At 39.0% G+C, this 25,913-nt stretch overlaps 1 protein-coding gene and 1 long non-coding RNA gene across 2 annotated transcripts in view; one reads left to right on the forward strand and one right to left on the reverse strand.

Moving 5' to 3' along the window:
* Positions 1-25,913, forward strand: part of CLYBL (citramalyl-CoA lyase) — a 177,078-nt gene that overhangs the window by 52,245 nt on the left and 98,920 nt on the right. The window lies entirely within an intron of this gene.
* LOC148125161 (uncharacterized) lies at positions 16,982-24,981 on the reverse strand. Its single transcript, XR_015744435.1, has 3 exons — positions 24,862-24,981; positions 19,794-19,969; positions 16,982-17,557 (listed from the first exon to the last, which is right to left on the reverse strand). It is a non-coding gene; the product is annotated as an uncharacterized LOC148125161 (long non-coding RNA).

A 25,913-nucleotide genomic window follows, 5' to 3' on the forward strand; every position in this document is an offset into this window, starting at 1 on the left:
ATGCTGTGGGTAGTGCAAGAAGAAAAAGATAAAAGAATCACTTGAAAGTGAGATGGGTGGCACATACATTTAATGAATAAATAGTAAAAGGCTCACTATTGCTTTAGGGTGAAAGTACTGGCTCAGTTTAAAAGGCATTGATTGGGAGCATTTTTCAACTGTGGACCAACTGCAAAGACTGAGTCTTATACCATTTACTTACCATAAGGATCAATTCGAGAGATATTCTTTGTTTATCTTGATTGAGAACTCTAGAAACGAGATTGTTTTCCAGGACAGAAAATGACAGCTGTATTACTGTATGTTTTACCGATCTTTCTGTATGTATCCTTGTCCATCACGTGTTGTTGATGTGCTGGAAAAAGTGCTGGGGTTTTTAACCATGGAAAATTAGCTTGGCAATGTGTTCATTAGCATGCATTATAGACATTTGATCAATCATTCTTGAAAAGCAGATGCAATCATGTACATATAATCTACCCTCCTTTTAGTTCTTCAACCTTTCTTGACCCTCTTATAGAAGCAGAAATTTATTCTGAAGTGTCAAAATGATGCATGGAGATTTAGCTGTGTGATGCCCATTAAAGTCAGTAGGAGCTATGCATGTAAAGCTGAATACAACCTACAAAACGTATTCCTGGTGTGGTAGTAAGAAGTGGTTTAATTTTCCAGACTTGACAGTGGAACGCTGTGTTTATCTATATGAATGAATTTTGGATATTGACTATGGATTAATAATATAAAGCACTGATATCTGTTCCTTACAGATTGTATGAAATATGTATCATATTTTAAGCCACTACTTTAATGAAAAAAGAGAATCGATCTTAAAATTGATTAATTGAACCTATCTATTTAAAAACATACATAAAATAATAGAGAATTCAGGCTATTTTCAAGCCAGAAATAGGTATAATAGATTAGCATCCTAATACTAAATAGCTGTTGTGGTTAGCTGGCAGCAGGTGCGGACAGTGGAGGAGAGCGAGGACTCAGATGAGGGGCCAGGACCATTAGGGAGTGGACTGCTGCCTTCAGAGATTGTGGGGGCTGGCAGCAGTGATGAGGAGGTTCCCGAGGAGCCTGTGCAAAGCGTGCGTGCACGCAGGATTGATCATAGGAAAGAGCAGTTACAGCAGCACAGGTGACTCAGGAGTAAGGCTGCAAGGTAATGGCCCCTCCCTCAAGAGGATAAAAGCCAGGTTTGAAGACGCATTCTTTGCAGAAGGCAAAGACGCTCTGAAGCTCAGCCTTGTGGACATCATAGTTAGTATTTGAAAACTCTTGTAAACTAGTTCTTATCTCTGGGTTTTTGGCAGCCTTGACAAACAACTTGGCAAGGCTCTTTCTTGTCAGAGCTAATTAGTTGGAAGCAGCCTTTTATCTGTGAAGAAAAAGAATTCGTGGATTAAACCTTAAAAGGTGGGGGCTGCTGCCTTTGTCTTGTGTTTGCTCTCTTGGAACCAGGTTAAGTCAGAACAATAGCATAATAGATAGCATCACTAATATATGTAAAAGACAAAGTTCTCTGTGTCTCCTTGCCTTCATCCTAGCATCCCATTTCAAAATTCCTTGCCAGGACAGAATAAATCTAATATTAGATGTCACAATAACCCTGTGTTGCTGATCTTTTTCTTACTCAGTTTCCTTCATTGCGTTTCCCATAGAATATGACAGATAGGAAGCTTTTATAACAGTGTGAGTCATGTGCTGATTGGTGCAATGGTGTGAAAGAAAGACCTTGGGAGATGGATGAAGAGATGCTACTTAGGGAATGGTTAGATTACAAGAACTTGGTATGTCTAATCGAGTGAAAAGAAGGACTTGGGGTGACAGGATAGCAGGGTTCCAATATTTGAGGGGCTTCCGCAAGGTGCTTTCCAAAGCACCTGAAGGCAAGATGAGAAACAATGGAGGCAACCTAGAGTTAAGGAGAATTTAGAGAGCAATTAGCTAGTGGAACAGCTTGACTCCAGAATGTGGATCCTCCATCACTGGAGGCTTTTAAGATGAGACTGGACAGTCACATGTCTGGGATGGTCTAGGGCCATGATGGGGAACCTATGGCATGCATGCTGGAAGTGGCACGCAGAGCCATCTCTGCCAGCACGCAAGCCGTCACCCCAGCGCAGTTCCACTGCGCATGCGTGTGCGCCTCCCACCAGCCAGCTGATTGCCAGGTATCTGCCGTGCATGTGGGAGACAGGAGATGGGGCATATGCAGGAGATGTGCATGCATGTGCAGGGGGCATGGGAGCGCGGGGGAAGCATGCACATGCACAGGGGGCAAGGGGAAGCATGGGGGTCATGCATGCGCAGGAAGCATGGGAGCACGGGGGGTCATATGTGCATGTGCAGGGGGGTGGGGGAGCATGCACGTGCATTGCATTATGGGTGATGTGCACTTTCAGCACACAACGACGGAAAGGTTAGCCATTTGAGCAGGAGGTCGGACTAGAAGACTTCCAAAGTCTTCTGTTATTCTGTTATCATCAGCGCCTACATTTCTCTAAGTACTTTTGGTACATAATACTTCGATTAAGAAAGGCGCTTTCTCTGTTGTAGTATCCTGTTCATAGACCCTTTTTTTCCTTGGTAGCTGGTGAAGCAGAGATGAAGAGACCAACTGCAGAGAAAACCACACAGAATATGTGTGTATGAAAAAAGTAAAGCTATGATCATGCTTCCTTTTACCATTCCTCCCTAACTTTATGTGGAATCAGGGTTCACAAATAAATTTCAAGAGATGAGAACATTCAGAATACAGTATGCCAATTAGAAAGCAGGGGAAAAATTTACTCCATACAAGAATATAAAATCCATCCCTTTGTTGATGGGGTATCTCCAACATCAAATAACAAAGGCTGTCATGTCGAGGATATATTTTACAGTTTCAGCTATTTCCCGCTGCATAAAAAGGCAAAGAGAGACCAATAAATAGACTGAGATAATGCATATAAAATAGGAAGGGATAATGGATCGTTTCTGCCCTCATTTTTCTGCTCTAAGTCCCCCTAATCCATTTCAGAAACAAGACAAACTGGGGAATAAATTTGTTAAGGAGGCAATCTGCTTTTAGGAGGTGGCTGCTCCTTTTCTTTTCCTTCCAGTGCCTCCAAAAATCCAAAAGTAATAGAAATAAAAAGAAGCAACTTCATACTCTGGCTGTGAATATTTTGAAGGACTGCCCTATGAATGACAAAGAAATGTCTTGGTTCTGATTGGTTCTGAGAGATTACAAGATTCTCTCTCTCTCTCCCTGTGTGTGTGTGTGTGTGTGTGTGTGTGTGTGTGTGCGCGTGCGTGTGTGTGTGTGTGTGCATGTGTCTCTGGCTGTCTGGCTGTCTGCATGAATTTGGCTCAATTCGAACCAATTGAGAACCAATCTCAGCTACCGAGAGTCTCCCCCCTTCGGGGTCTTTTTGTGTGGGTCAGAGGGGGGACAGAAATTCCAACTTGGGGCCTGCTTCGGCCTCCTGGTGCTGGGCTTTGGGTGAAGGCTGGAGGGAAGTGCTGCTGGTAGCAAAGAGCCGGAGGGCCTTGTTCCAGTGGGATTGCATCATGGCCTGGAATTGGCTGACCATCTCAGCCCACTGAGCCTCCAGGCGCCAGTACCTGGCCTTGACCTCCCGCAGGTCTTCCCTCTGCTTGGAAAGCCTATGCTCATAGTCCTCATGAGGTGCTTCTGCTGAGCCTCCTCGGTCAGATCCAATTTGAACTGAGCCAACTATTTTACCAACTCCTTCTCATGGTGGATGCTTAGCTCCAACAACTGCTTCCTGTTGAGGTCCTAAGGAGCGTGGGTGAGCTGGCAAGGAGTGGCTGGGAGGGGAGGGGCAAGTAGAGGTTGGCAAAGTACCCCTCAAAGTGAGTGACACCAAGTTGGCCATGCCCATCCAGTCACATAACCACCAAGCCACGCTCACCTACCCAGTCATTAGATCATATTACTGTCTGCGGGATTAAAATTGTGAATTTAGCCATAAATTAAAGTAAGGTCAGAACAAAAATAGGATAAATAGACCTAGATTGTGAATATTGTACTAATAATATGAATGTTAATGGTTTAGTAACATCTTTGTATGTATGGCAGGACTGTCGCGCTGTGTTTGATATTTATAGTTGTAAACTATATATATATATATATATTTTCTTAAGTTTTCGCGGGTACTTACATGTATGGTATTCAGCTTTGTTCGGGTATTTTCCCACGTCATTGTAGTTGTGCTTTTAAAGTTGTAACAACGTTTCGGCAGAATCTTATCTGCCATCATCAGGCTTCTATCTCCCAGTCAGATATTATGTTTTTGCTCTTAAAAATATGAGTCCAAGAAAATTTCCATGATAGTCAGAATTGTTGTTAAAATATTTAATGGAACAGAACAAATAGCTACATAAAAGAGAAGGGGAAGAAAATAGAGGAATATTGTGGGTAACAAATAAAATATCAGCAAATAAAGAGTTTACTATTATCGCAAAATTAAAATTCATGATTTCATCATTCATTCATTCATTAAATGTATAGAACTAAGTTCATTATGTCAAGAGTAGAAATCTCTTTAAAACTCCAAACATGATGTTGATATAATCATATTTGTCATTGTTTTGAGGATTCTGAGGATAAATGTAAAAAATCATGGAGGAAAAATCGAGAAGAAAAATTCCCACAAAATGTTATTCCAATGCAGTTGCAATTAGAAGTCATCAGCTTTTATAAAAACTGCCTACAAATAACTACAAGGTTTTCAAAGCTTGATAAATTATCTCTTTTCCCCTTATCTTTTTTTTTTTAATATTCACTCTCAATCTCCTGCTATGAAATATATATTAGGATTATTTCCTCTTCTGCTGAGTAAAGCTGAACTTTTCTTGACTAACCTGACAAATGTTGAATATTATAAGCTGCTATTCACTTGCCATGCAAAACTGCCATAGATTGTCATGCAAATGAAAGTGAATTATGAAATACAAATCTTACACGTTGTGTAGTGTCAAGCTTCTCCTGGAATTCCAGAAATTCTCATATTCAAGAGACTTATTTGGATTGACCCAGCCAGAGCATGTATCGTAATCTTAAATGCTACATCATAACAATTGGAAAATGCCTATTTTGTGACTCTTGTCATCTTTAAAGTGACTTAGGGAGACCATTAGAAAAATTCACATCTATACGGCAAAAGAGGAGGATTAAATTAGTTCCAGGGAGACTTAGAGAGAGAAAAGAGGATAGATATGCTCCTTGTAACTGACAAGTGAGAAAGAGCTGTATAGTGTGAAGTCAGATTTCCCCACTTCAGTTGCTTGAGCCTTGACTAAGTGCTTCTTGAATCACAGTTCATGGGGATATAGAGCTTATTTTTAAAATATGCATTCAGTGCTTATTACTCAGTTGGGCATTTAGGTATTAGATATGTTGGGTTTAATGTATCACCTCAAAATCCTAATGAACTTTTGTGCAAGGCTTCTCAGCCTATGAACAGTGCAGTTGGAATTGCCCCCTAATGGTGAGGAATGGAGCCCAGATGGCCCTTTAAAGGTGATAATTAGGAAATACAGCATATTTGAATGTTAGAAGGGAAATTTGTTAAAGGCAGTCAATCTGTCTGAAGCATTCATATTTTCTTAATTGTTTGTGTGCGCCTTAATTTGTTTTGAATGCAAGAGTCATATATTTTTAATATTAAAACTAAACCCGCTGATTTTCTCTGTTCTGATTTATATTTGTTTTAATTTTGTCCATGGTATCTTGTCTCCTAAACACGTGGGTGGAATAATAAGTATATAGATTTGGGTTATCTGCTAGGCCATATTTACTATCTGAGCTCAGCGTCAAAATGTTATTAAGGCCAGAATGTTTAAATGAAAATCAGTTGAGTTTCATAACTATCACTCAGACTACATTTCTGGAGTTGTTAAATGTGTTTTTGCACTAAATATCAAGTGTGAAATTTCATGTACTACACAAATGGGAAAAGTATATTTGCCATCTTATTTTTAAAATGCAAACAATTCTTTATTAAGTGGTCGAAAAGTATGGAATTGTGAAAATTTGGTAGTGTTGCTTAGGGTACTACTGAGTTTTCTAATTTTACATGGGTGCTGTGTTCCCTCCTTAAAAAATAAATATTTGATCTGCAATTCAATTAGAAGAAGAACAATAAATCTATTCTTTTTCTCACCAAATTAGAAAGCAGAGAATGCTGGTGTGGAAATGCATTTTCTCAAACAGTCCTTGATATGTTTGCCCTGAGGTATCACCAGGCCACCTAGTTAGGACAGAACTGGAGAGAATAGAAGGAAGATATATGATTATGGCAACCTTTAGATTTTAGGAACCACTCTGCCCCATTGTGGACTCTGGTAAGCAGAAAGCTATCTGTTGTATTATTGCCATCTTCTTATAATTTCAGCCTGACCCATTGACTCTGCACAGCTATAGGCATACAGTATATATGCCTATAAGATGAACCTGGTTGTAAAATTTATGTCGTTGGTTTGTTCTCCGAGCTTGGCGATTTGGTTGCAAATGTTTTGCTCCCATTTGAGGAGATTTCTTCAGTACGCTTTGCATTGTGCTTATCTGGGAGAGCACTGGCCTTTAAATACCTTTCTTGAGTCCTGGTCTGATTTTGGGTTGTGTGAGTGGCTGGCTGTAGTTGCTGAGTAAGTGCCATCTCTGTGATGTAAATTAGTGCTGCTGTTGTTGTTCAGATGTCTTCTGATGAAGCCATGGTCTGGTTTCAGGTTGATTTGATTGATCAGCTACGTGTGATGTGGTCTGATTTCTTTTCATCTGTCAAGTTATAACTTTGCAGCATAGCTGTTTGTTGGTCTTTATATGCTGCCTTCAGGGTCGTGGTTGATGTTGTTCTTTTGTTTGAAGTGATTGGTAGATTGGGTCAATGTCAGTGTGTCTGTTTATTGATTTATTGATAGAAACCCAGGTTTCCAGAAATTCCCTTTCTCTCCTTGACTTCGCCTGGGTTACAACTGTTGTAATATATCCCCACCAAGTATATGTATATACCCTCGTTTCCTGAAAATAAGACTGAGTCTTATTTTCTTTTGGGCCCCCAAATAAGCAGTAAGGGTTATTTTCAGGAGTGTCTTCTTTTTTCCCCCATCTATAGGAGACCCACTTTTTCTGCTTGCTCGTAGCAGGGCAGGAAACTCTGGGGTGAGCCAGTGCCACCACCATGAGGCAGGGAGGTAGAGTTGCCCCATGCACAGTGGTGGTATTCAGCAAGTTCTGACCAGTTCTGGAGAACCGGTAGTTGAAATTTTGAGTAGTTCGGAGAACTGGCAAATACCACCTCTAACTGGCCCCGCCCCCATCTATTCTCTGCCTCCCAAGTCCCAGCTGATCGGCTAGGTCTTCTTTTGTTGGCCTGCACAGGAGAACGGAGCTGGAAAGCAGGTTAGTGGGGTGGGGAGGGAGAGGGAATTTTGCAGTAACCTTCCCCCAGGAGTGGGGTGGGAAAGGAGATTTTACAGTATCCTTCCCCTGCCATGCCAACCAAGCCACATCCACCAAAGCCATGCCCACAGAACCGGTAGTAAAAATTTTGAAGCCCACCACTGCTCGTGCACCCTACACTGGCTTACCTCAGGGCCCCCACAGCCAGGCCACCAATGTCCCGACACCTGCCTCACCTTGCAGCGGCAGCTCCAACATCTCTGTCCAGCAGGACCCGGCATGGCTACCCACCCACTTCTACTTGCTCGTGGCTTCAGTGGAGCTGGAGGCTGAGCAACGTGCCATTGTCACGGCCACAAGGCGAGGTGGGGGTGTGGAGCTGCCCCATGCACCCTATGCAGGCTTACCTCAGGGCCCCCGCAGCCAGGCCATCCACACCCCGACACCCCAATTTTCCTCTTTGACTTGCACTTGTATACGAACTTGTGCAAAAAGAAAAAAGAGAGAGAAAGGCTGGTAGACTCCTAAATCAAGAGTTTTGCACCTTCCTCTGATTTTTTTTTTAAAAAAACTGTTTATTGCAGAGGGAAATTCTGCCTTTACCAAAGTATTACTGAAAATAATAAAGGAAATTTTAAAAATAAAATTAGAAAAATATAGAAAGAGATTGGCAGGCCTCTCCTACAGGCTACAGCCAGGGGTGGGCTTGGAATAATTTAACAACCGGTTCTCTGCCTGGTTGCTGAGTGGGTATGGTCATAGTGGGCATGGCCTAATCATGCTCCTGCATCCTGGGAGCAAAAACTGACCATTTTTTGCCCTCCCTGGGCTCTGGGGGCTCTCTGGAGCCCAGAAATGGGCCTGTTTCTGGCCTTCCAGAACTTCTAGGAGGCCTGTTTCTCACCCTCCCTGGGCACCAGAGGCCCTCCTTGAGCCTCTTGGAGGCTATTTTCGCTCTCCCCAGGCTCCAGAGGCTCTCTGGATGCCTGAAATGGGCCCATTTTCAGTGTTCCAAAACTTCCAGGAGGCCCGTTTTGCGGCCTCCTCTGACTCCGGAGGCTTTCCTCGAGCCCCCGGGAGACTGTTTTCACTCTCCCTGGGCTCTGGAGGCTCTCTAGAGGTCAGAAACACGCCCATTTTTGGAGGCTGGAAATGGGCCCTCCATAGAGCCTTCGGAGCCTGGGGAGGCCTTCTAGAACTTTCAGGAGACTCGTTTTTCACCCTGCCTGAGCCTCTGCACAGGCCCTGCACTTACCTGTGATCCAAAATGGGCTGCGTGGGGACTCCTCGGAGGGGCAGGGTGGGGTGGGCAGGGCCAGCCAGGGGTGGGATTTGCCAGTTTGCCAAACCGGCCATAAAATTAACAACCGGTTCACCTGAATCGGTGTGAACCGGTAGCAGCCCATCCCGGGCTATAGCTTTAGATAAGCTGTGCTTGGCTAGATAGATAAAGTTAGTTGGCGATGCCATGGAAGCCAAGCAGTAGATAGAAATGTAGCTGCATCTTTTCCTTTTAGATTCCTGCAATGAGAGTATTATATGAACAAAAAAAAATAAAAATGAAAAGATTCGGCATTTACCCACATGGAGGAATGAAATTGACAGAACTAACTTCTTTGACTAGTGAAAAATTAATCAATGAAATTGGAAAAAAAAATGGAATTAGTAAATCTAACATCAATAAAATCTCAAGGGTATGTCAATATAACCAACAGAAGCCAAATATAAGAGACTTGACCTTTCCTTCCTTTATTCTCGGCATTCTCCATTATCAAACAGTAGTTCTTTTAATTAGATTAATGCTCAGTTGTCCTCCCTGTCAAATGATTTCTGAAGGCCTCGCTCCAACATATGAATATTTTCTTGCCCATTTCACAGAGTGTGGGGAAGGTTCAATACGAAGATTTCAAGTACTTCCTATCTTTATTTTGCTGATCTTGCAGTTTGCTTTTAAAAATAAACTGTAATATTTTCAGGCTTAAACTTTTAACCAAATAGTTCATGAGCATACTCACAGAATAATGCATAGAAAAAAATGCTTGGGTAATCAGATTTTATATTCAACATATATTATTGTATATTCTTGCATTGCATCAAGGCCATTGCATTTCTCCCTTTCCAGTATGAAATGCAAGGCAGGAAATGTTGAGTTGAAAAAAAAAGCATTCATGGTCTTCAGTATAAATAGCTCAAGAATGATTTTAAGGGAAAAAAAGAGAGAATTGGAACTTGCTGTGCTTTTTTAAAAATATACCTTATTAAATTTTTTAAGATCAATAATAATAAGAACCACATCAAACTAAATTAGAATAGAAAAAGTGAAGAGGAAATAACAAAAAGCTAAAAGTGTAATAAGAAAATAGAAAAGAAGAATAACATATAAAGAACGCATATAAAAAAAGACATAAAGGCATAAAGAAGTGAATTCTATTATTCCTCAGAGTAGTTACAAATACAATTATATTTCAGCCTTTCTCTTTAAAGTTACATTATAGCTCTCTTCTTTCTATAAACTAGCCCATCTAATCAATATCTGGAAATTGTAAAAAAAAGAATTAGAATTAGGGTTGAATAAAAAGTCAAATTAGATTAAATGTATTTAGCCTGAAAATAAAACTGATGACTTATAACAGATTTCTCATATTTAAAATCATGATGCATAGTGCTAATTTATTACATAAACTGTAAGGCCTTAAAATAAAAAAAGAGTAAAACCTGAGGAATTGGACAATAAAAAAGCAAACATGGTCTAGGAAAGAACTTTAATGTTTCAATTCTATATTTTTATTTGTTCTATTGTTTACTATTTGAATTCATTTCTTGTTCTGTGTGGGTCTTTAAAACCTATTTCTTCTCCATGAGTACTGAAGGTGTCAGATGTACAATATTAAAATGGCATAATTAAAGGTATTGGTGCTAGCTGACAATTTAAAAGAAAGGATACGAGAGTCAATTTAATTTTGCAGAATTTATAGGACAAGTCAGAATTGGGCAATGACTTTGTTCTGGACTGAAAAAGTTATTGCTGAACACTTGCAGTAAAGGTTTGGGAAATTTTAATATATATTAATAGCAATACATCATTCTGTGCTGATATTACTTGATGTACTTGGATGGATTTTGGACTGTGAAACTATAATCCCAAAGGACTTCCAAAGAATTAATACCAACTTCACTTGTAAAATTCCAAGCTCAATTTCTTGAACACAGTTGTTCTTCTGTTTAAATTGGATTGATAAAACAAACTCATATGTTTCTGACAGTTTCCTTCTGTGTCAGGAATCAGGATAGAAGGATGGGAATAAAGCCAAACACTTGGAAATAGTTTATTGCTTCAGATGTTATTATCCTTCTGAATCTCTTCTTAGCTTCCATCGGCATAGCGCATTTGCAATGGATTAAGGCTGTATGTGATTACTTTAATACACAAATTCAGCATTGACAGATTTATTTACTTATGTAATTTATATTCCACTTTTATTTCAGTACAGACTCAGATGGCATAGCTGATGTTCTCATCTCCTATTTTCTCCGCAACAATATCCCTAAGGAGTAGGTTGGATTGAGAGAATAAAGGTAAAAGGTAAAGGTTCCCCTTGCACATATGTGCTAATCATTTCCAGCTCTAGGGGGCGGTGCTCATCTGTTACAAAGCCGAAGAGCCAACCCCGAAGGCACACAGAAAATGCTGTTACCTTCCCACCAAAGTGGGAAAAAAGTGGTCCCTATTTTTCTAGTTGCATTTTCACATGCTTTTGAACTGCTAGGTTGGCAGAAGCTGGGATAAGTAACGGGAGCTCACTCCGTTACATAGCACTAGGGATTCGAACCGCCGAACTGCCGCCTTTTCTGATTGACAAGCTCAGTGTCTTAGCCATTGAGCCACCGCATCCCTTTTATTGAGAGAATAACTGGCCCCAAATCATCAGCTGCTTTTCATACCTAACACAACAAGAATTCCTGACCTCATGGATACTAGCCCAATACTTCAAGAACTTCTCCAAACCAAATTTCACATATCACATCCTTCTGATATTCTAAAGGAGCGCCCCCCAACCTTTGCAACTTGGTGGACTGGCTGGGGGGGGAGGACAGGGGAACCAGGCCCCACAAGTAGCAGCCTGGTGCTCATGTACGCACAGCTCAACTTGCGCGAGTGGCGGGTTGGGACACACGTGCGCAGCTCAGCTGGCCCAAGTTGAGTTGCGTGTGTGCATGTGCATCAGCCCAACACTTGCGCAAGTCAAGCTGTGTGCACATGAACATGCGCTGGCCCGCCACTCACATGGCCCAGTTCCGAATAGGCCATGGCCCAGTAGTAGGCTCGAGAATTGGGAACCCCTGTTATAAAGCTCATGATGTAGGAAGGGCCTAGGACTTTCGTTTATTAGTAGAAGGTTACTTCCAATCAATTTATTTACTGTAGTAATTTGAATTTAATTCAATAATAATTAAATTCAAGTGTTGCCTTTCCTTTCTACTTAACGTGACCCGAAAGTCAGCTTACAATAATAAAACAGGCATTCTATAAGGCACAACAAAAGAAAAACCGGTGTTAAAATAAATCCAAAGTGTGCGGAATAATTTCAGAAAGATAACAGGGATACCTATCAATCTGGAAATAATCACAAAACTATTTCTAAACCTCTTTCCCAGCTGGCACTGCCTGTCAGAGAGCCTGGGACGGGGTGGGGTGGGGTGGGGGTAGGATAGGGTAGGATAGAAGGGACCTTCGAGATGTTCTAGTTCAGCCCCCTGCTGAAGCAGGAGAACCCTGCCATTTCAGAGGGGGCTTTCCAGTCTCTTCTTAAAAACCGCCAGTGATGGAGCACCCACAACTTCTGAAGGCTTTTCCGTTAGTTAATTGTCCTCACTGTTTGGACTTTCTCCTTAATACCAGGTTGCTTCTCTCTTGGATTTGTTTCTATCCATTGAAGAAGAGAAAAAATATTCTAATTCTAACTAGACAAATGCTAAATAAAGCCAAAATTGTTACCCTGCCTATTACAGATAGCATGGAAGAGATGATAACTCAGGTTCATTTCTTTTCCTTTAATATCTGGGTTTCCCCCTCTCAACAGGAAAATAATTCAACTTTTTGCAACTTTTCTCAGTATTGCAGTCGCTGGCTTTGAGGTTTTCCTGCTTTTATGACATTTTTCTGATATGTTATGAATGATCGTACCATGACTAGTGTTGCAGTGTTAAAGAAGATTGTTTTTGGAATTCCAAAAGTCTGTGATCAGTTTTTAATATCTGTTTTGGATTCAGGAACAGGAAAAGTATGCCAACTTAATACTGGTGTCAACTTCTGTGGTCACAATTGTGAACACTGTGCAGGACTGTTAAAACTTAATATTTGAAAAACTATACAAGCTTAAAATAGCAATTTTAAAGCCAGATAAAATATATTTGACTCAAGCTCAGCAGCGAGTTCTTACTTTGAATTTTAAAGTTGGAACCAACCTACAGTGAATTAGCTTCCTTTGATGCTATAGTATAGTATTGACAGAGGGGAGGGACAGACAGAACAAAAGTTCTAATTGCCTAAATTTACAATAGGTTCCCAGCAGCAGCTGTCACAAAAGAAATGTTAATGCAGCAAAAAAAAAAAAAAGGTAAATGGAAGGAAGCTAAATCCAACTTAGGGACAATTTAAACCTTACATTGAGTTATTTTAAACTCCTTCCTGCACATTGTGGGTACTTCATTTGTCATGCCAGGTTTTCTCTCCCGCCCCCCCCCAAATTAGTCACCACTCTCCTTGTCCTACAGTACTTTTGAATTAAAATCAGAATGGGCAAGGAAGTGCAAAGGGAAACACATGGTGCCCATTATTTTGATTCAGCTTCCTTGAAAAAATGCTTGATGCAACGATCAATTTCTTGTCCATGTTTCTTGCAGCTTTTAGAGGAGCATTGTTGTTATTTTCCTACCGATAAAGATTGGAATATCTGCAAATATAACAGATGGCCATCCTTTTTTCATCCTTCAGCCATGAAGCAGGGGGCTAGGTGTCATCCAATGAGCTTCCACCCAACCATCTATCCAACCGCATCAGAATAGTTATGACTTTTATGCTTGCTCAATTTTTTTTTTTACTTCCAGTACCATGTACAGACATAATTTCTCTTCTGTGCACTATCATCTATCCTGTATTCCTTTTTGTAACTGCAACTCCCAAGTTTGATGTTGTAATTAGTTAAAGCATCCTATAAAATTAAAATTGTTTTTCAGGAAACATGTGAGGAACCCATTTCAAGCTGTGAGGATCTCCCTTTAATTAAACACATTTTAAGTGTTTTTTTTTATCTCCCGCGTACGTACTAAATAGTATTGCATTTTATGATAATCAGTGCAACTGGGAATTGCTGTTTCGGCTATTCAGACTGATTTGTGCACAGAGTTCTTTGATTTCATGTTTATGTTCAGGGTGTAGGGTGCATTCCATATAAACTGCTAAGTTTTTTTTATCTGGATCCAAATCAGAAGTGGGTGAGCCTGATTAAACTCATTTCTGGGGTTGAGCAGATTCATGATGAGAAAGAATATAGAGCCTAACAGCTAAATATGTCTTTTTTGGCAGCTGTAGCCCAGCAAAGTATGTATTTGTTACTGTTTGTTTATGTGACTATGTGAACTCATGTATGATGAATGAAGAAATGAAGGGTGTGAAATACATAGCAGCTGATTTATGCATTGTTCTTCAGTGAAGCGAGGAATAACTACTTCTAAGAAACTCAAGACAACCATCTTCAAAAGTAGGCTTTAATTTAACAGGGGCAAAGGTTATAAAATAGAAAAGGGGCTTCTACACACACACACATACACACACACACATGGAGGGAGGGAGGGTGTGTGCGTGTGCATAATTATGTTGGATGTTGCCACATACTGTTTGAGTTAATCTTGAAATAAATCAATATGATTCACAAGTGTTTTCAATAGCCCTATAATAGAAACAACAACAAAAAAGAAATTACTGATGCTGGCATTTGCTAAAGAAGGAATGAAACAAGCATGATAGGAATGGAAAGGAAGGACTTGCTATGGGACAAAATGGAAAACTGAAGAGAAAGAAATACTTACATAACTGTCTGTGATTGTTTTATATTATTATATGCTCGTTATATTTATATCCCTCTTTTCCACACAAATTCAAGGCAGTTTATTGGGGAGAGGATCTCCCATACTTTTTACCTGTAACAATTGTGAAGTATGTTGGGCCGAGAACTTGTATATCTGTGGAGCAGGGGATCAAAACATTCAAAATAGGGAGCATTATTATTAATTCGCGACACCACACCCCTTATTGTATATCATTGTATATAGTCCTCAACTTATGACCAGGATTTCCATTGTTAAGCAAGCAAGCAAAACAACTGGACAGCACATACCTACATGAACAATTCAGGCAGAATGGGTACGCACAAGCGTTTATCACAAGATCGCTATGTGACATGCAAGAGAAAGGAAGGAAGAAAGAAGGTACAAGACCCAACTATATGGCACACCCTGCCATACATCAGAAACATTCGGAAGCAGTAGAAGACAGCTTCCAAGATCTGCAAGTGGGCATCACCCATCGCTCAGAGGCTACCATACAAGGACAAGTCATACAACACAAAGATCGTTTGGAGGTGGAAACAGTTTCTAACGTAATCTACTGGATTCCCTGCGTGAATTGCCATTGTGACTATGTAGGACAGATGGGACGGAAGCTAACCACCAGACTAAGAGAACATGAGCAAGTGGTTAGACAAGGAGACCCGAACTCATTGGTAACCTCACACTGCAGTGAACAGCATTTAATTTCACAACTACTATGATTGTTGGATGAGCAGGGACAAAAATAGCCAGAGAAATGATTGAAGCCTGGGAAATGGTCTCCTTGTCAGTGAACAGGTGTTCTGATTTACCATCAGCTTATCAGGTACTTAGAAGCTGAGGGGACAGTGGCACAAGAAACAGTAGTCAATGACTTAATAGCCAGCCATCAACACCCTAATTAACAACTAAAAGTGACACACAACCAAGCACCATATAAATACAATATGTGGAACGGCCTACTGCACATATTCTGGAAAGATAAGAACTTCCCTGATGATGGATTCCAGCATGAGCCTGAAAGCTTGGAAGAATAAACCTGTGGCCCAAGTGACTCAGATTAGATCCTGCAAAAAAAAAAACAAAACCACCACACACACAACCCACTGTTTCTGAAAGTCTTTCAACTTTAAAATATTATTTTGACAGATTACAGATAATCAGAGGTACAAATGACAGACTAAATACAGTAATTCCTCTATAAAATTGTACCAGCAGATCCTAGGGCAGTCTGAGCTACCAGAATTGACATTGGAAGAACATTCAGATTTAACAGATAATCAGAGTTGGAAGGGACCTTGTAGGTCATCTAATCCAACCCCCCGCCCAAGCGGGAGACCCTACACCATTTCTGACAAATGGCAGTCCAATCTCTTCTTGAAAGTCTCAAGTGATGGCGCTCCCACAACTTCCGAGGGCAAGCTGTTCCATTGGTTGCTTGTTCTCACTGTTAGAAAGTTTCTCCTTATTTCCAGGTTGAATCTCTCCTTGTTCAGTTTCCATTATTCCTTCTCTGGCCTTCAGGTGCTTTGGAAAATAGCTTGACCCCTTCCTCTCTGCCCCTCAGATATTGGAAGACTGCTATCATGTCTCCCCTGGTCCTTCTCCTCACTAGACTAGCCATGCCCAGTTCCTGTAACCATTCTTCATATGTTTTAGTCTCCAGTCCCCTAATCATCCTGGTTGTTCTTCTCTGTACCTTTTCTAGAGTCTCAACATCTTTTTTATAATGTGGTGACTAAAACTGGTTGCAGTACTCTAGGTGTGGTCTTACTAAGGCTTTATAGAGTGGTATTAGTACCTCACTTGATCTTGATTGTATCCCTCTGTTAATGCAATTTAGGATTGCATTAGTTTTTTGGTGGCTGCTGCACACTGCTGGCTCATATTTAGCTGGTTGTCCACTAAGACTCCAAGTTCTCACTCACAGTTCCTGCTATTGAGCCTGGTTTCACCCAGTCTATATATGTACTTTTGGTTTTTCTTGCCTATGTGTAGGATTTGTTTTTCTCTACATTGAATTTCATTTTGTTAGATATGGCCCAGTGTTCTAGACTGTCAAGTTCCATCTGGATCTTGAGCCTGTCTTCTTGGGTGTTAGCTATTCCTGCCAGCTTTTGAAGGTGCTTCCAAAAGAACTGCTTGTGGCCTATCAAATAAAGTTGCATTTTAGATTTTTGTGAGGGCAAACCAATATTGGGCATCTTATTTTCAAATGTTTTTATTTTCAGAAGGGAACTGTTCTCCCTGGCCTATCTACCAGAACTCCAAGATCAGTTTTCTGATTAGCCATGACTCTGTCAGTCTCCATCAGCCTATACTTTACAAACCTTTGGTGAATTGCTTTCTGTACAATCTTTCATTATGAGAACTGATAATTGAGTCTTTCATTTTGTTTTCTTTATTTGTTTTTAAATATACTTTATTGATTTTACAATTAAAATAGATTAACAACACATACATAAATGCAAGAGTGAAAAAGAAGACGAGAGAAAAAAATAGAAAGAAAAAGATAGAAAACAGTTAAAAACATTTTCATTTTGTTTTCTTTAACAGAATAAGAAGAACAGAATAATAGAGTTTGAAGGGACCTTGGAGGTCTTCTAGTAGTCCAACCCGCTGCTCAAATCCGAGTTTCTAATCTATACTATTTCAAACAAATGCTCTTCTCTACACTCTTCCAAGAATCTCAACATCTTTCTTATATCTTGGCGACCAACTTTAACTAAACATTGATTCAAAAAAGAATTTCCTTACTCCCACAGTTGCTAAATTTGCTTAAGAGTCTTTTGGGAGGCAATTCATAAAAAATTAGATACCATTGAACAAAGAATACCAAATTATCCCTGTCTTATGCTTGCTAAATCTCTGAAGGAACTGTACAAATGTAGTGAGAAATGGAGCATGGGTATCAAATTCACCGCCTCAGGTTGCCGTCACGTAACGTATCGTGATGTTTCTTCCCTTCATAGAACTGGGGTGGGCGTGACCTGTATGTAACACATCTGGCCACGGGCTGCCAGTTTGACATCCCTGCAATAGAGTAATACTGGGCAGCTTTTAAAGAAAACGTTGATTTCACTTCAGCAAAACTTAACTTTTTGTATACTTGGTATCTGTAACAAATCTCTTCACAAATTTAAATGATTAGAATGTAAGCTAATCAAATTGGTTATTTTCTTGGAGCTCCCTCTCATACCCGTGCCTTTCTTTTTTAAAAATAGACATTTTTTTGGCCAGGAAGCCAAAAAAAGCCAGGAAGTGTAATGTTAATTATATAGCTTGAGGATTTCTGTTTGAAAGGTTGAATAGCGTAGGTATTGAAGTCTTGGCCAATAAAGCCATTTCTTTCATTGTAAAGACCTGTTTTGAAAAGTGACAGCAGGAAACCATATTGGTTTAATGTTGGAAAGAGAATAATAATCTCTCTCTCTCTCAGGAACCAGCCAAGTTACTTCAGTATGGATGATTTCAGATTGAGCGCTCCTGCACTATCAATCAAAAACAAAGATGTTTGGCCTCCTCTAAAAATTCCACATTTGAGGCAGGTAATTATGGAGTCCTTGGTGTTTTCCAAGCTTAGTTGTTTTTGTACAGATGTTTTATTTTCCAAGTAGATAGCATCTTTGGAGGCAAAGGGGATTGGGGTTTGCTCTCAGAGGTAACTGAAGATGTTACCTAGTTGGGTAATGAATCACCTGCAATTAAATAACCAAGCTCAGAGAACACCAGGGACTCCACCATTCGATCCTGAGCTTCAAATATTTTCTTCCATTGGCAGATAATTATGCACAAGTTCTCATAAAGAAACACATCATTTTAACTGAGCACATTTCAATGGAGACATCTAAAGCTTCAAAATGTTTCTTTAGCTTTGCATTCATGTAGAAATGGTTTGTGGTAGCTCTGCACATCTATTACACCTATTTATGCAACAATATGTATAATAGATGTGCAGACCTATTGCCAACCATTTCTAGAGGGATGCAATGTTTTGCATGTAGTTATTTTATATCTCAGAATTGCATTCCTATAATGTTCTAAAGTGACTTCTAAAGGCATTTTATACATTTATCTTAGATATAAAACAAAACAAAATATGGACACTTCTTTCACATTAGTTAAAATGGGTATTCAGTATTATGAACGATCGATCATACTGAATGGGATGATTGACTAGGTCTTCAGTGGTTTTGCTTGCATCATAGATGGCAGAACATATGGTAAAATTATTTACTTCATTGTGGTCCATTTACTAGTCATGCATCTAATTTGGCTCAATAAAAACACACTAACAAAAATGTATTTTATTCAGATTGGATGGATTCATCTTTCATATTTGGGGCAGATACACTGGCAGTGCTGAATGGCAAATTTGGATTATCCTGGATCATTTCTGATTCTACAGTGTTAGAACATAACCTCTTCATATAGAACAAGATTTTTCTTTCAAGATGTATTAGGTGTTCATCAGCTGCTTATATTTCATTCATGATAGGCTGCTATGTCACCTTGAATGATGTTGCTAAATTGCAGTTCAACAGGCTGCAGTCTAGTTATGACAAGTCAGAGGTTAAATGATTTGGGAATAAAATGTCATTTCACAGAAGACAAATTAATCCCCTGAGGCTTGCAGAAACTCTTAGGTTCTTTTCAGTTGTAGGTTTAGAGTTTACTAATTTTATGAACAGAGGAAAGGAAATAAACATGATTTGTTCACATTTCTATCTTAATTACAAATTTTATTATCTGCTGCTGCACTTAACAATTTTTTTTTTTAATGATTAGTTTCAGCCACAAATACAATAGCATTGGAGGTGTCGTTTCTCCTGCAAGTGTCATTTAAAATATTGCATGGGTGGCTCAAAAGATTAATTACTGTTTGCTGTAGAGAAGACAAGTGTTTTAATATGTTTTATATACTCCCTTTGTCATCTTTTAAAAAGTTCTGTACCCCAAGTGTGATACTTTTTTTTCCCCACCGTTTGCAAGGTTCACATTTTATAGTATATCGCCTAACGTGTTAATGTGTATTCAAATCAATGTTTTAATGTTTAGAAATGTGTCATTCACAAAATAACCCTGATGATCTTGGAAGCTATGGTTTGGAAAACCTGAATCCTTCTGACTCATTGAGACATTCTGTAGGAATAGAATATGTGTTTAATTAAAACAGTGCTGGTGCCCATTGTGCTATTAAGAACATGAATTATGCATCAAGTATTATTTTGCACATCATTTGCGCGCACATATGCACACATACACATACCTGTTAGCTACTTTAAAATACTCTGTGCTTCTGGATGCTCAAAATATTTCAGATATGTTATGTCAATAATCTATTATGTCATCTTCATTGGCAGTTATTATTATCCATTGCAAGAATTTAGGAAAGGCTGAGAGGTGATGGATTATTACTGATCTCATAGACTTCAGGCTCCACAACTGTAAATTATAGAGGCAAAGCGTATATGATAATTACTTCAGCCTGATCTACATATATTTTTTTAAAAATTGCTCCTATCCATGACTTTTTCCCAGGGAAATTCTTATGGTGGTAGACACTTATTTAAGAATAATTTGATTTAATAATTTAAGAAATCTTTAAGAATAAAATGAATAGAATAAATAAAGAATAAAATAAAAGATCATTTGCCAAGATATCCTGAGGAATAGGTATGAAAAATGAAAGGTATCCATCTTCTGCAGTGGCTAATTGCTCCTCAGAATCATATGAAATAATTAATTTGCTATAGATCAAAGTTTCTATTTGCAGAAGTACCTCAGGTTTTTTTTTTAAAAAAGAGCATTCCCTATTATTATAAGGCTAAGGAATCATCAGTCTTCCAGTTATATCCAGCATTTTAGGATCCTAGTTGGTTTTGGTGAATCAAGAAACTATTTTTGATCTTTCGGGGTGGAATACAGATAGTCCTCAACTTATGACAATAATGGAGCCTGCCCATTACTGTCAAAGGTTGAGTTGTATGTTAAATGAAATGTATAATTAATGACCTCTCCATCCTTGCTTTCCCCAATGCATTCATTAAGCAAATGCACAGATCATTAATAGCACTTAGGATAAATTGGGTGGGGGAGACCATGGGATGCGTAGTGCAGGTACAGGCGCACCCAGAAGACCTCCCAAGGCCTCCCCCTCCCTCTGAGATATTCCGTTCCTGCCCCTTGAGTTCCCAAAATTCATAAGCACCTCCTCTGTATCCCACCCCATCACAATCACACACTTAGCTTTTGGGGATATCCAGAGCTCAGGACGATGGAGTAGAGAAGGCTGCTCCATTGCTGGGCCACGTGGCGCAACAGAGGAGAAGAAACGCTGCTTTTTCTCTTCTCGCAAAAGCAGTTGTGTTGGGGAGGAGCGGATTGCAAAGCAACAGGATTCCTTCTCCTTGATTGTGTCACATGGTCCAGCATCAGCCCAGAAAAAGAGCAGCCTTCCCTACTCTTGAATTCCTGAACTCTACATATCTTCGAAAGCTAAGTGAGCTCAACGGTCACCGGGAGTGGGGAGGAATGTGTAGAACCAGGTGGGGTGGCAGAATAGGCCAAGTGCCTGCTGGGACCCGTCAGGGCAGGATGGTGGGGAGGAATAGGTAAGTGGGAATGCTGCAGCCTCTCTGCGATCGGTTGAAAGGGTGCATCACCATGGGGGCACTGTTGTAACTTTGAAATGGGTTTATGTGTAGGATTGAGGGAGGATTGTAAATTTGAGCATTTGTTAAATGGTCTGTCATAGCAATATGCAATAACACTTAGATTTATATACAGCTTCACAGAGCTTTACAGTCCTCTCTAAACAGTTTACAGAATCAACATATTGCCCCCAACAATCTGGGTCCTCATATTACCAACCTCAGAAAGATGGAAGGCTGAGTCAACCTTGAGCTGGTGAGACTCAAACTGCCGAACTTCTGGCAGCCGGCAGTCAGCAGAATTAGCCTGCATTCTACTGCATTCTAACCATTTCACCACCGCAGTCATATCTCAAGGGCTACCTCTATAATCTCATTTAAAACAAGCAATAGCTGCTCCCAATGAAGGCCTAACCATCAACGATTCCAACCTGTTAGGATTTAGTTTCAACTAACTAGTCTTCATCTGTTCCTAGCATTCATTAGGCAACCTGAAAAAATTACCTTTGCTCTTGGATCTGCTGCAGATCCATTAAAAAAAACATTTTTTTGATGATGCTGTATGCAGTGCTCAGAATGATCACATTTGTGAATGAAATCAAAAATTCACATGTATATCAGGTAGGCAGAAAGATTTTATGAGTATGAGAGCTGTGCCGTACTTTGGATTTGACTTCCAAAGGATAAATGTAAGACAGGAAGCTCATTCCTGTCCTCTCTCAGACTCTTCCATGTCTTCCTTAAATGCTCTCATATGCTCCAGGACAACTTTTGGAGATCAAGGCCTAAGTACAGCACAGTCGTAGTCAATTTATATCAACCTGTCAAATTGTCTTTACTCACACGTTTAATAGGTTAGACCACTTTCATAGCCACGTTAGCTAATATGGCTAAACATAAAAGCGAAAAAGTGCCTAAATGATCCATGTGGGAGCCATATCCAAACTGCACATTTGGCCACGTATTTATGAAGCAGAGTAGGTGGTTCTGAATAGCTAACCTGTACAGGTAATTCAGGAAGAGGAGAGAATATGGCTAGAGATTGGCAGGTGCTAAATATTGCAAAGAATGAGATTGATCCCACTTTGTATGATGTCTAATTCTGTTTAGATAAGAAAAAAAAATAGGAAATTGAAAAAAAGTTTTACTCAATCAACATTAAAAAACAATAAACAAATATTTATCTTTATTGGGCAATGTATATCAGACTGCTTGTCTGATAAGCAAGATATTTATTAAATTTATATACCACCCTTGTTGCTGTGTGTGAGACGACTCTACACCCCAACTCTATAACTGTATGGTACAAAAATGGAATTTCATGCATCATTTCATATTGTATTACATAACAGTCATATCAAGAGTGCATGCAGTAGTATTTATTGAATTTCCAGTTCTTCACTCATTATAATATTTTATGATACTGTATACCCTTTTGTTTCTCTGAAAGAATAGAAGGATAAACACAGTTCTGTTAAAGAGCTTTTGTTTTATTCAGTTAATTGATTCCATATGAAGATGTTTTTATTCTTTAGCTGAAATGATTCATTCAGATATAGGGGGGGAAATCTAAGGCATATTCCACCTAGTGTTTCCCTCCGAAAAATGCTCCCCGGACTCTGCTTTGGGGTATGGAAAGAATCTGTTTTACATATAAAAGTTTTAAGAAGCTATTCTGGAGTTGATATTTTTTAAACATCATTTTAGTAATTCTACATTAAAGCTGAAATCAGAGTAACAAACCTGATATTTGAACTATGTATTTGTACAGCTCAGTAAGGTTTAAATCATAATCCACCAGTCACTTACTGTCTAAATCCATTAAACGGATTTGTGCATCTCATTTTCATACAGCTGCTGCAGACATAACACAAATAACTATTCAAGCATGCACTCTCGCCTTACACAATATGTACAATGCAGGAGGAAGGAGGGAGATGGAAAAACCAAGGCCTTCCTTCCGGGATGCCATTTTTTATCCGCTACAAAAAGAAGTCTGATTTTACATGAGAAATTGGCAATGGAAGAAATTGAAAGAAACAACAACAATAACAATAATAATAATAATTGCAATGAAACATAATAAGAAGAATTGGTAAAATAGAGAAAATCATAGGAAATGAAGAAGCTAAATACTATTACTACTACTACCGATGATGATGATGATGATGATAATAATAATAATAAAATTTGTGATTTGCAAATTGAAGTTGAGCGATTATGGAAGAAGAAATCAATGGTTGTACCAATAGTAATAGGAGCCCCTGGAGCACTACCTAAAGGGCTGCCTAGATACACGGAAATTACTTTAATATCCTTTTTTGCTTGAATAGATATCCTAAGAATAAAATAGAATTCTTTATTGGCCAAATGTGATTGGACACATTAGGAATTTGTTTCCGGTGCGTAAGCTCTCAGTGTACATACAAGCAGCAAGTGATAAACCATTATCATGATCATAATCATAAATACAATCATCATAAATCATAGTCATAGGATACTCAATAACCAATCAACGTAAATCATAATAGGATACTAAATAAAAACAATCAACATAAATCATGAGATACAAACAACAAAATTACAGTCGTAATAAGCTAAGGAAATAGATAATAGAAAAGATGAGAAGTAAAATAATACAGCCCTGCTAGGTGGTTTGACATCCCAGGGCATAAGACAGTGTTGTGGGAATTAGTTTAGCTGAGTGATAGCATGAGAGAAAAAACTGCCTTTTTGTCTGATTGTTTTGGTGTGCAATACCCTGGCCTATAGAGTCATCTTGAGGGAAGAAATTTAAACATTTTACGTTCAGGATGTGAGGGGTCTATAAATATTTTCACAGCCCTCTTTCTGGCTCATGCACTATACAGGTCCTCAATGGAAAGCAGCCTGGTTGCAATTATTTTTACTGTAGTTCTCACTATGTGTTGAAATCTGTGTCTGTCTTTCTTAGTTGTTGTGCCAAACTAGACAGGTATAGAGGTGCAAATGACACTCCATTATTCCTTTCTAGAGGTGTATCAGCAGCTTTGTACTAATTACTAATTATACCAACTAATAATACTAACTCCTTACTAATAATCCTTATTCCTTATTTCTATTCTAAGCAATCACTTCTTGCCCCTCTGGTTTTTTTTTTTTTCTGCTTGTTTTAAGATTGAATTGTAGGGCCAGTGAGTTGCATTGGTCTAATATTTTACAGTCACTTTTGTGGGTAAGAAGCAGGCGGTATTGGATGATTTAAAACTTTATGATGGACCCATCAGCTTTATTAATCTGGAGCTGATGTATCAAGATTGACAAAGTATAGATATTCTGTCAGGCTTGCCATATAACTGTGCCTCCATTACTTCACTCCTCACCAGTGCCTGGGTTATAAACATAGTACTAGTAGAGATTGCCACTTGAGGATGGCAGGGAATAGAATGTAATGGAAGAATAGAATAGAATAGAATAGAATAGAATAGAATAGAATAGAATATTTATTGTTGCTTTAAATTATAAATAGATTAAAATGAAATTTCATCGCATTCAGGTCTCAAAAAGATAACCATTATGCATATATATATATACACACACACATATGAAACAGAGAAACGTATCAGTCTAGTTCAAATGTATACATATACATGGTGAAAAAAAGAATTTTGCGAGTTTACAAGCCGGATGGCATAAGGAACAAACCTGATAAAGAATCTAGTAGTCCCGCTACAGATACTTCAAAACCTCCTCCCAGAAGGGAACAACTGAAACAGACGATGAAGTGGGTGTTTGGAGTCTCTATGCTTCAAGCACTAAGCACATAGGGGCTATAAATAGTATCCTGAATAATGGCTTCCTATAATCTTCTCAGCTGTCCTTACCGCGCTGTGTTTATGGATCTTCTATCTGAGGCACTGCTGCTGCCAAACCAAACAACGATGCAGTTTGTTAAAACATTCTCAATCATACCTCTGTAAAAAAAAAAGTGGCCAGGACAATGTGGAAAGTGTTCTCCCTGGTGGCACCTATCACAAATAATCCATGTTCTTTAGTACTCCTTGCCTAAACAGTGATATATTTTAGGCATCTTTTAAACTTCCACTTTTTTAGTTGCCCTTCTTAATCACTTACTCTCATTAGCAATTCCCCTTTAATCAATTAAAAAAAAACCAATTCTGCTTTTTATTGGATTTTCAAGGAAGGATTCTTTGCGTTAAGAACAATTGCTTCAGTCAATCAATCCATTAAGACTTTCAAGCAGGGTTATGATTAGAAAACAGCATTAAATTCACCCACTCTTTCCATGATATGCCAAGCCCTGAAAGCTAAACTTGACAGTTCTTTGAACCTTGAGAACCGTTTGGAGAATGTATACATTAGAATGACACACCTATGAGTGGCTGTTCATTTCCATGATTGTTAGATGTGTTTGCATTCCAAATAGATATGGGTAGATGTGTGGATGCTGTTGTTAGCAGCATTATAAAATTAGATTTCATACCTATGTAGTTTTAACAACACAAGAAAATGAGTTGTGTGATATTTGTGTTTAAATAATTCTGTTGAAGTTCCAAGAAATCATTCTATAGTATAGCAACAGTTTATAACCTAATATTGTTTATGCTTCTATTTGGAAAAAATATATATCTCTTGCTATGTGTGCATAAATTGACCGGAAAAGGAATAATGATTTTCAAAATTCTTTTGTTGTGCAAAGCATCTCCCCTGATATCAATTTTTTCAGGAGCAATAGG

The sequence above is a fragment of the Pseudonaja textilis genome, chromosome 8, assembly GCF_049901715.1.
Source record: "Pseudonaja textilis isolate UNSWEBS1 chromosome 8, rPseTex1.2, whole genome shotgun sequence".
NCBI classification, from domain to species: Eukaryota; Metazoa; Chordata; class Lepidosauria; order Squamata; family Elapidae; genus Pseudonaja; species Pseudonaja textilis.